Genomic DNA, 12115 nt, shown 5'->3' on the forward strand with positions numbered 1-12115 from the left:
TTACACTCATGTTTTATGCTTACAGCCTTATTTCCTCTAGGTATTTCAAATTCTGGGGGCTAGAATGTATTCTGCCCCCATTTCTACTTTATTCTTTTCTGCTTTTCAGGACCATCCTTTAGTTCACCCCAAGCATTTTGTTCTGTTTTCCTGTCTAGGTTCCAACTAAGCATTCCAATACGTTCAACAGAAACACCCTGAGGTACTTGACACCCACAGTAAAGTATTAGTACTTAAGACATGCAAAGTTTATTGTCCCCATTCTTTACATTGTACCATCCAGTCTCAAAACATTTTTTGTTGTTATATTTGGGCATACAGTATTTGCAAGATACCATACAAACAGCAACACATTCTTCAGCTTCAACCCATAAAATAGTGGTACTCTAATGACTTCATACCACTTTGCAGTCCTCTCATGGAGAGCTTCACCTCGACACATAGCCCTCTCCTCAATGGTGCAAATCACTAACTTTTTTTTGTTCCTAGCAATGCTTAACTACCATTTCCATTCAGTTGTTTACTTAACTTGCTGTATGTGATATGATGTCTAAATAAGGACTAACTCGTTTTATTTTCCTGTTGGTCTGCTGCCATCGTAAACAGTTCACAACATGTAAAACTGAAGATGAAAGGGTCCTAAGGAAAAAGGAGATACAAGTTCTAGCTCTAGGAGTCCCACCACACAATACTACTGTACTAATTCCCTTTTCTAAAGGGAAGAGGCCCTTTCTTCCTCCCTTCTTCTGTCTAGCCTGCTCTAAAGGTAACCCTTTTGGGTACTATATATCGTTTTATATATGTATATACACACCTGATATAGTTGAAGATGTCCCTGCTTATTGCAAGGGCAGGTTGGACTAGGTGACTTTTAAAGGTCCCTTCCAACACAAACCATTCTATGATTCTATGATATGTTTGGAGAGCACCTCTTACAGATCATTACTCTCAGCTAGAGCCAGCATACTTGTGCAATTGCAATAAGGCACAAGTGGCCTGACATCTTTCACATGTTGTTTTTCTGAGTTGCACAAGGAAATAGGTCTAGATGAATCAAGTTTAGTGAGTTATGTTGATGTCTACTACCCCAAATAGCCTTTCCCCATGCTTTTTTTTTTGACCATCAGAGACGTACACAACATGCAAAATACCTATTTATTTTCAGTACATAACAGCACACAGCCTGAGATAAGGCTAGCTAGATACAATTTGTGAGCTAGAGATTTCTAGTTATGCATAATCTCTTCTCGCAACCCTTCCTAGTTCTCAGTTAAGAAATGTCCAATAATTTGTTGTGACCCAGCATAATCCACAACAGGACTGAAGACAAGCATGACAGCAATAGGTCGCACAGTATTCCTCAGTGACAGAGATACAAAGATTCAACAGTCAAGCAATCTGTTCTAAAAGGAATCTTTCAGACAACAGGAGGGTTTTGTTTGTTCTGTTTTTCTGGGGGTTTTGTTTGTTAGTTTTTTCCTAATAGGCAAAGAATTGTACTCCAGAAAACGAGATTTAACTTTCCATTTTTGTTGCTGTTCAATGCCATAGGTAGCAAATACATTTCTTAACCTAAGAAAAGCAACAAAAAAGGAAAAAACAACTAAGCTGTGTAATAGGATACAAACACATGATTAGCTAATGAACAAACCTTCATTTTAAACTATGTTCTTTTCACATTTATTCCTTGCTTATAACAATACAAAAATTTTCTTCCTGCAAATATTAACCTACACAAATATAAAACTTGTATTTCTAAAATAAGCAAAAATTCTCCACATCCTCCAATTATCCACAAGATGGCAGTGCTTCCATCATACAGAATAATCTGACCAAACTGATTATCAGTACAACCTGACTTTCCCTGACTACAGCTGTCAGAAGATGGTATTTTACTCATATCCAGACAAAACTCTCACTATTCAGCAACTAGCTGAGCAGTAATTAACATGCTGTAATAATGAAGGACTGAAACAGCCAGGTTGGAGAAGGTCGTTTGGGGTTCACTCTTCTGTGAAGGTACTGGCCTAATCATAATGATCAAATACCATCCTGTGTATGCAGCAAAATAAAGGCATGATTGTGGAGGTGTTACAATATGAGTACTGGTTTGATATAGCTATTGCAGTGGACGCAGAACAGCATATGCTGTCAACTATAGTACAAACTCCTCACACACCCTTAGTTTTTATTCACCTTGCTGTTGCTGCTCACACTAACAATATTAAACTTAAACAGAACACCTGCATGGCCTACAGTCATTTTGTCATTTAGCTGCACAGATTTTCGCTGTCCAGAATAAATCATGTTTTATCTGAAAAACACGGAACTATCACTGTTTTAGACAAAGGAACAAAACATAGAGAGTATTTCTGCTATTGTGAAACTACCACCACTCTGCTTCTCTTTCATTATCTATCTACATATCTTCAGTCTAATGCGAAGTTGGGGCCACCATTTTTCCCCCCAATTAAAAAATCTTCGGGGGGGGGGGGGGGGGAGTAATCAAATATCAATCAAGTAAGAACAAGATCTTGACCTTTTTTCTGCAAAATTTTTCACACAAGAAATACTTTACAAACTAAATATTAATCCCCTGGTTTAATCCACAGCATATTCTTGCAATAGATGTTCCAAGACCAAACAACATTCACCTACAATTTCAGAGGTTACCAAGTATTTTCAAGTACGGTAACAGCAGACTCTCATGACTAACGTGTCAGTAAAGGATCAGACAACAGAATAGAAAAACAGATGGAATGTCTGTTGAAATATGTAGGTTTGCACGCCAATCAAGTATATATCATCCCAGCTGGTATAAACCCAGCTCGCATTGGACCAAAAGCCTGTATATTAATGGCTGAAACACTGAAATAGGACAGTTACTGCACCTGGATTTGGACTTTGAATGAACTAGTATGTTTATACTTTTTTACCCCTGCATATCTTACTAAATTTGAATTCCTCTTATATAAGAATAGAATTACAAACTAGCACAATTTAAACTACTTAGGCATATGTCCTTGTTAAGCAGATTAATAGCCTAATTCCTTGCTATCTGCTCTGGCTATCTACTAGTTTCCAGGTGTTACAGTTCTCTGTTCTATAAAGTAGTACACACGCTGAAACTAAATATATACACATATAAACACACTTTCATTTTTTTACAAAAATCTGTAAGAGCTATCATATTGCCTATGAGCTCTGTGCTAGAAGACAGTAGAAGTTCCTAGAAAAGTTTTTTCCATAGATTTTGCTCACCTTTAAAATTCGTCACTAACTTGTACAAAATATCCTTAGACATGTGACTTCTAGACTAGTGAGGGAAAGAAGAGACATAGATCATCCGCATAGCAATGAATGTTTTTTGTTTTCCCTGTACTCCAGTCATTTGATATTTTCTGGATATGACAGGAGAGGAACCTGGGAATGACTATAGAATTCTCTAATTTTGGGAAAAAAAAAAAAAAAAATCAAACATCTAATGGTAAGAAGAAAACCCTCTCCAGGACACTTTATTGCAACTCTTGTGTTTGTCAGTTGCATTTTGGTTCCTGTTCTGCAACTACATAAGACAGTTTTTGAGGTCAATGAATTAGCATTTGCATGCACCCCCTTTCAAGATAAGAACTTTGGACTCTAACCGCTATAAATTTAGGACTAACTTGTTTCAGTGTACATGTGGCACTTAGCCTCTTGTCATTATGGATAGAAAAAATAAAGAAGAGATAAAACTGATCACTTCGGCACAGTTTCCTTCTCCTTACTTCTACAGAATCCAAAGGTTTATATTACATTTAAAATGTCCCATCTCTAAGATTTCACGGAAGTTCATAATGGAAATAGGATTAAGACTCCTTGAGTTCTCCGAGAAGGCTTGATTTAGAATTAACCCCTAGCATCTGACTTTTCTACAAGAAAAAAAGAATCAAAATTTTTACTTCCATTCCAAACTCAGGCCTCAGCAAATATATTGAAAGCTCTGCAACAGCCCAAGGTTATTTTGTGCCTATAGCCATGCTTGTTCTTTTGTCAGCAGCTAGCTTCTCATGATCTCCTGCACTCCTCAGCTAGAAGTATGACAGAGTTATTCCTAATTGATTCACAACTGACCTTGAAATTATTTTGCTTAAGGATTTGCCTTCTCAAGATGAGATGCTGCACTTGATGATCTCCATGCAAGTACTTTAATTCTATACTAATTCCAGTTCTTTGCAAAGCAGCACAGACCACTACCCCTTCTAGAAGAAACATGACTGGTTTTGCAGCAAATTGTTCACTTTCTAACCCAGACACACTACCAGGACCTGAGAAAGTCACCAGATTTCTTCCACTTACCTCTTATGATTTCTTTATTTATTGATAAATCAGATTCGATTCTTCCTCCCAGACCTGTCAGGATGAGTCATCCTAAAGAAAACAGTAAATAAGAAGTCACGAGGTAGCAATAGTCACAATCTAAGTCATCTGTAGAGAAGAAATGTGATATTCACAATGCTACTGCCAATAATTAAGCCCCAAAGCAGCACTTTATTATTTTATTAAAGCCAAAAGTTCAATTTGGCAAAGTTCCAGCACAAGCTTCGAACATGCTGGCTGTTGTAGTTGAGAGACATCATTCTGCTGCTAATGTAAATGGTTTTGCTGGCAGCAAGCAGTCAAATGTATAGATTTCTTGTCAAAGATACAAAGAGTACTGAAACATCTAAGCTAAAGTATGACTGATACAGAGAGAGCATGTAAGATTAAAGGAACATTTCCCCAAACTGTATCTGATTTCCTTTTAAAAAATAAAGCAAGATTCTTATCAAATGAAAGCCAAATGACTGCTTTCTCTTTTCTGTACAGGAGCTGACCCCATTGATTGAACTTAATTTTGTGTTATGCCTATGAACAGACAAGATAATTTTGCTAACATTAACTAAAGCCATTACTTGTAGTTAGGAACAAAACAGCAGCATGCCATTCTCCAGTAAATCATAAAAGTATTCACACCACAATTACTAGAGCAGTCACACAAACCTAGAATGCCAGGATCGGGTTTGGTCCCTCAGCTCCAAGGCAACACTTCTCTTTAGATGGACAAATTCTCTAACAAAAGTTACTAGAGCTCTAAGTGGAAACCAGTCTCCAGTGACACGTACAGAGCACAAAAAGGGTGAAATCACTCTAAGGGGATAAAACTCAGTCTCCCTCCATAGCTGGCTACGTGACAAACCTTTAAATAATGCTATAAAATTATCATCAGCAATTTCTGCAACCCTTCTTGATCATGTCCATCGCTGTATTGGTACAGTACAAAAGAAAAGGCTCTGAAACTTTATAAATTCTGTTACTGGGAATAGCACCATGACCCAGGCCTCCATAGCAGCAAGGGTAAGGCCCATACACAGGCTTCCAAAGCAAGATAGGCACCCACAGACATGACCATGTTTCACCCTATGCAACACATACCAGCAATAATAGCCTGCTTCCTTTCTGCAGAGAATTAGAATTTAATTCCTCTTCATAAGCATATAGGTTACATTCAGCCATTGCTCATTCAGAAAGAGGCTCCCTGAACCATTTTTTCATTAAATAGTGCACCCGATAGTCTTCAGGTGGAAGGCTATAATTGCCTTTCTTGCAGCTTAGAGAAAACTTCTGATCAAGAGTTCATTCCCCTCTTTCTTTTCTTCTGTTGTTTCTCAGTGGTGAGTCTCCACCTTCAAGTAGAAATTAATCTCTAAATACATGACTTCACACTTTTATGTCTACATTTCATCCCAATTCTCCAGTCTTCAAGGTATTTCTGTAAAGCATCATCCTCTGCTGTGCTAATTGTGCTTTCAAAATCCTCAGGAGAGTTACGAGATCCCTCCAGAAAGTAAACCTAAGAAGTAAAATTCCTATTTCTACTGGGCATTAAAATTTATAGACTCAGTAAAGATTGGGAGGGTTTTTTACACATAATGTTTTTCTTATAGGTAGTTCCTTGTTCTGCCTCTATCTCCCACAGGCAATAATCACCTATTTTACTCTGTATCGCAAGGCTAGTGAACTTGCTACCTTTTCTCTTGCTCATATGCCACTCTGATCTCAAATGTGATTAATTAATTAATTTTGCTTAGAGCAAAATTGTTTCCAAATGGTACTACATATATTGGTTCCTTGTTGGATGCAAAAGAGGTTTGTGTGCTTAAAAGCTTGTCCTTTTTATAATAGCTATATTAACTGCCGTGATGCAAGGTGTTGCCTCACCTTTTCTTGCAGCTTGGTGACATTATCAAAAGATGTCAGTTGTACACTCTCCCTTTTTTTACAAAAAATTATTCCTCAGATGCAAATGCCCCTGAAGCTAGTGAAATCAACTGTGACACTGGAAGAAAGCAACTGGGAAAATTATTACTTGTTTCATTCTCTGCCGTCGTTCTATTGCCTGCTTCTTCATAGACCTAAAAAGTTGATGCTCTAAGCATACAGCTACACCGTACTGTGCCTTTGTTCTCACAGCTAGCTAAATATGCTATCCTACCTTCCTGCCCTATCCTGTTTAAACCTCCTGGTGAGGTTTAATATTCTATCAAGATCATTCCCCTAATCGCATTTGCACAGATATTTGTACCAGCACAGACATGGACAGCAACCCCAGCTGGGTGGGAAAAAACATCAAGGAACAAGAGTGTAGATGAGAGAATTCTATGTAGTTGGCTTTGTTTCAGTAACCACCATTTTATAAAATTACATTTTTTAAAAATTACTTGAGCAGTTCATTTGTTTCAAAATACATCTTGTTTCACTGTTGTTTTCATCTCTAGTTTCCATATTTCATCAGGTATGGGTCATCAGTGAACTGTAGACCTCCTTGCTGAAGTAGCTATCTCAGAAAGCACAATTAGTTTTTCATTTTTAAGTATATCAGTAATTCACTATCACAAGTAACTCTTGGCAGTGATCTTTGAATGACTTATTTGTATCTTCTTATTAATTATTTAACCTCTGAAATAATATAATTCTTCAGACTCCTTTTAAGATACTACATTTTTCCTATTTTTAAGACTGTGTGACTAATCATAATTTTAAGAAAGACGACAGTTGAAATTGTTAGATTGGTAAATGCAATACAATAATTTACCAGTAGAAATTATACTTCTCAGGTGTTACAGAATATATAATCTGGTAACAGACAAATACTGTACTCTTCTGCAATAATAATAATTTATTTCTATTTTTATCTAGTTACAGTGGTATTGGATAGTTGGAATTCTTCTGGTACACCTTGTTTTGCTATATGCAAAGCCTAAATGAGTCAAGCAAATGAATATAGCCATCTTAAACAGTTGGCAAAAACAAAATTGACAAATATCTTGCAGTGTGGATTCATTAATGAAGAAGTACTATTTGAAGGTTTTCTAATGCCTCCTTTTTAGGCTTTCAGCTGTGTATCCTTTAAACTTTGATTTGGAAAATTCCCTTTTCAAAGTAATGCTGGCTCACAACTGGAGAATTTGGTGAGAAAGGGAACCTGAAGACCTTTATATAATCCATCACTAAAGGCAGTTAGGCATTTATTTATATCATAGACACACATACTCAATTTATTTAAAGTGGCAATCTCTGCTCAGATTTAAATGGGTGAGGCTCATGATCTAATGACATTGAGCAATCAATGATAAGTAGGAACTGATATTCACTGGAGTGCAAAAAAAATGAGATCCCAGTTGGTTTCCATAGGAGCCTATTGAGAGGGTATCCTAGCTCTTCCAAGATGTTTGCTATATCACAAAACCTAGGTTTATGTAAAGTATTTACTTCTTTTGAGAATATTTTACAATTTCATTCATGCTGCTCTAGATGGAGGCAGCATCCCACTCCTCTCATCCATTCCTACATCAGGGACTGCAACGTGGGGCAAAAGTGATTCTGATGAATAACAGCAATGTTCTAGAGAAGTTCTGCAGGGAGATGCTAATCTGGAAGAAAAAATAACTGGATATTAAGAAAAACATGCCTTTGAGCAAACTACTGGCTGATGTGAAATCTCACCCATGAAGAGGCTTTAAAACCAGGACCTTTCTGGGAATGGTTTTGGTATGTTTGAGTCTTCCTTGGTACAGCAAATTGAAATAGAACACATTGTGAGGATCTTTCCATCTCTACTTTTTTGTGTTTCAGGTTTAACATTGGTTTTATAAGGCTTTTATTCATATGGTTTTTTACTCCTTTCAGAATTCTTAAATGTATGTTCAGATATAATACTCTTAAAAGAAAAATTTAAGGACAAAGGAATCCTTTGGGAAGACTACACAGTCATTTAACAAGTAACTGAACCCTGTATGACATTTCCATCCAGTCTACTGAAACAGGTGAATGATTCTGAGGTCTTTTGAATACTCATTTACAATGGCTTATCAGACATACAGAATTCAGACATTTCTCTAATTATGATACATTAAGATGTACTAAGATAATTCAGTATTCAGCGAGCCTCAGATTCACATTCCCACTAATCAGCAGGTGTTAATGGAACAAGAACATGCAGCATAAGAAGATTATGCCTGACTGAGGGCTGAAGCATCCTTCTTATGCCCCCTATGCTGATGTATTTCTTTGTCTGTTTTGTTTCTATATAGTTTTCTATATTCACATCTGCCTTTTTAAAAGCAATACTATATTCTACATGGGATCCATGGAGAAACTGTTGAGTGGATGAAAAGAATTTGGTTGAAGAGAAGGTTATTGGTTCCAGTCTGACTTCTCTGCTACTCAGGCAAGTTGCTTAAACTTTTGGTTTCCAATTTTATGTATCTGTGACGTAGGGCACAGCATCTCACAGAGATGCTGAAAGGGGGGGTTGTATGAATATTTTAAAAGCATTTTAACATCCTTGGTTGAAAACAAATCATTACAAATAACCATTTCATTGTTTAAATACTCAAATTTGATATCTTCAGTGCTACAAGTAAACATTTTGTTGTTGAATTATTTGAAGAATGTTTTTCACATAATAAATCTTGAGCCAGCAGACCCCAAGCTTACATTTTGTTTTTTTACTTCTTTAGCAACATTACATATTATAATTTTCAAGGTGAAATCAATGAGTTAAATGAAAAGGTCAGATACATAATTTTTTTCTAAAACTATACACTGCAAACTCTGATCCTGAACTGAATTTTGCCCATCAACCCATTAAATATGCTAAATAACATGAATTCCACTGATTCTAATCAGGAAGGTAAGCAGTTCAGGTAACAGAAGAACAGGCATTGTGTCTGATGGTGAAGTTTTCTTGGTTTCCTTACAGAATTTTCTTAGAGGCGTTGCTTGTTACCAAAAAAAAAAAACCAAAACCCACCCAAAAAAGCCCCAAAACCAACAATGTACCAAAACAAAACCAAAAGACAAACCACATAGGAGGTTCATTATGAATTCATTATGCCTACCACAATAAAGCAGAAGAAAAAAATGAAGCAAAGACAGGAGGGACAACTGATTAATTATGTGGACATGAAAACTGGAAGCTCTTTTCTTTTCAAAGAGGAAATGTATATTTATAGACTAAGAATATCCCAAGAATGAATGATCATCACATTTTTATGGTGTCAGGAGATTTAGGTTAATAAGCAAAGTATCATTTATACATGTAACATTGCTTGGTGTTAAGTGAATGCTGATTTATCAACCCTATTTGTAGAGATAAAGTAGGAAGAAGATAATGGGATCACATAGCTCGGTTCCATACAGAACTGCATATTAAGCATGCTAATTTTCTTATGTGTAAGAGCAAATGTATTTCAGCTGCATATGGGGTTGTTTTGGGGTTCTATTCATCATCTTTGAAAGTCTTTTAAAACATCTCTGACTACAGATAACTCTCTACGAGAAATAAGGTGGGAAGGAAAAGGCAAAGCATACAAATAGAAGCACTGTAAACCATTCCCAATAGGGGCTTACAGAGCTTATTAAAAATACAAATAACATCTGAAGAGAACCAAACCGGAAGAGCACAAGTTGTAGGAACAGGTTTGAGGTATCACCAGGAATTTTCTTGGCAGTTACACTTGCAGGTCTAATCACAATCTCTCTGTAAGTAGCCTTTAATATAGAAGTAGTTTAGTTTTACAGGCCAGAAGCCAATTTCATGTTTATATGCTCTGTAAAACAGTGGCTGTACAGACTTCAAAAACTCTCTGTAATGGAGATTCTCTTTGAGGAGGAGAGTGAATTTTCCTAGTTAAAGGTGTGAGAATTCCCTTCTAGTTTTACTTTACTATAGGGGCTGTATAAAATTCCTTTTTCCCCATGCCATCTTTAGCTAGAGTTCAGAAGTCAGAGCAAGTCCTGCATGTGACATGTCCGACCACACAGCAAAACAACTTGAAACTACTAAATGTCTACCCTGACACTGAATTCTCCAACCTAAATTCAGTCATAGACACAATTAATATATTTATATATATATTTTACATGTTCGTCTGTGTAAGTCCTCGACACATAGTTGAGCACTGTACTGTGGATCATAGGCAACAGTCAACAGCTAGGAGGATGCAGAAGGTGTGTATGACAGGGGGATTAAACTTCCCTGAGCTTTTGTGGTCTGCTTCTGAGCCAAGTGAAAAAGGTTAGTCCAAGCAAGCTTCAGCTGAGGTTTGGAGTAAGTAATTTGACTTGTTCTGCAAAGACGAGATCTGCCCATGCAATGTGGTACATTTGGAAAGATACAGCCTCACAGCTGAGACCAAACCACTTTGGAGCAAAGTTACACAGGTGAGTTTGAGCTTCACCTGTGTAACTTTGCCTGTAAACAGGACTAGAAACTACATATCAAAACTGTCTAAAAAGTTCTGCCCTGCTGTTTTGTGGCTTCTGGGTTCTGGTCCTAAGTAAGACCTGCATGTCTAATCTTTGTAGGAGTATTCATGCCCCAGTTGTAAAAAAAACTCCCCCTTGTTCAGTTCTTTCTGTTGATTTTACAGAGCAGATAATCCAGCTCCATGGTTTATCACTTCCTATTGCTTGTGGAGGTTTCCAGGCATCACAGAAGTTGGTACTTCAAGAAAGAGTGAAATTCACTGATGTTTTCCATTGTCTTTAGGAATATTGTAGCTATATGTTTAATCTATTCTGTAATAAACCCAGCAATAATGGTGAGGTAGTACTTAACTTTCTTGGTATTTCCAAATACAAAAAGTAAAAAATAATAAATCTACAGAAAGTGTGGCAAACTATTTTCAAAAACTGCTGAAACACAAAACCAAACATAGAGAAATCTTAGCCAAATCTCTTTCCTTTCCCAGTATGTACAAATAGACAGAAAACATATCTCCTATCTTTGTAGAATTCAGTTCTTTACTGAACAGAGTTCTGACCTAAGTGTGAAAAAGACTTTCATAAACCTATCCTCTCCTGTATGTGTCATTTAACTTTCATGTTGATGCAATTACACTTGCAATGCAGAGGATCAACCTGAGTGCTACCTCCTGATAGCAACTGAGTAACCGGTGTGGAAAAGGATGGACAAAGGTTTTTATGGGCTCAGGACAAAAGGGCAGAAACTGTGACCACCTGTAATGATGCAACACAACTGGAATCTCCCAAAGCAAGAGACCTGAAAAAAGGTGAAAACCTGTACCTAGTTGTAAATGCCTTTTACGCTTTTTCTATGTGCTCATTATGTCAAGAAATGAAAATATAATCTGTAGTAGTTGAAAATAAGTTGGACTGAAGTTGAAATTGCATTCATTTCAATGCATCTGCTGACCATTTCTACCAAAAATGAACTTGACGAGCAACCCAGGGAGCACTGAGAAGCTACCTGGGGAAGCTGTGAACCGTGGGCTAAAGCACATTTAGGAGGTTAAGGCTGTGGGAACGGGAGTTGGGTTTATTTGGTTCCTCAGAGAGGGTGGGGAGCTCAGGGGTAGTGGTGGTGTTCACAGATGAAAACGGGAAATGACGGGGATGCATAACTTTCTGTCCTGGGGGATGGATCTTAGGGAGCAGGCCATATAGAAAGAAGCCCGAGGGGCATTTACCGCGTTTTAACGCAGCAACTGAGCCAAAGGCCGAGAGGGCCAGCAGGCAGCTCCCCTGAGGTACGCCTGAGGGGGCGGCGGTTCGAGGGACCGGTCCCCTC

The sequence above is a fragment of the Egretta garzetta genome, unplaced genomic scaffold (genome assembly GCF_000687185.1).
Source record: "Egretta garzetta isolate BGI_Z169 unplaced genomic scaffold, ASM68718v1 scaffold258, whole genome shotgun sequence".
Lineage (NCBI taxonomy): Eukaryota > Metazoa > Chordata > Aves > Pelecaniformes > Ardeidae > Egretta > Egretta garzetta.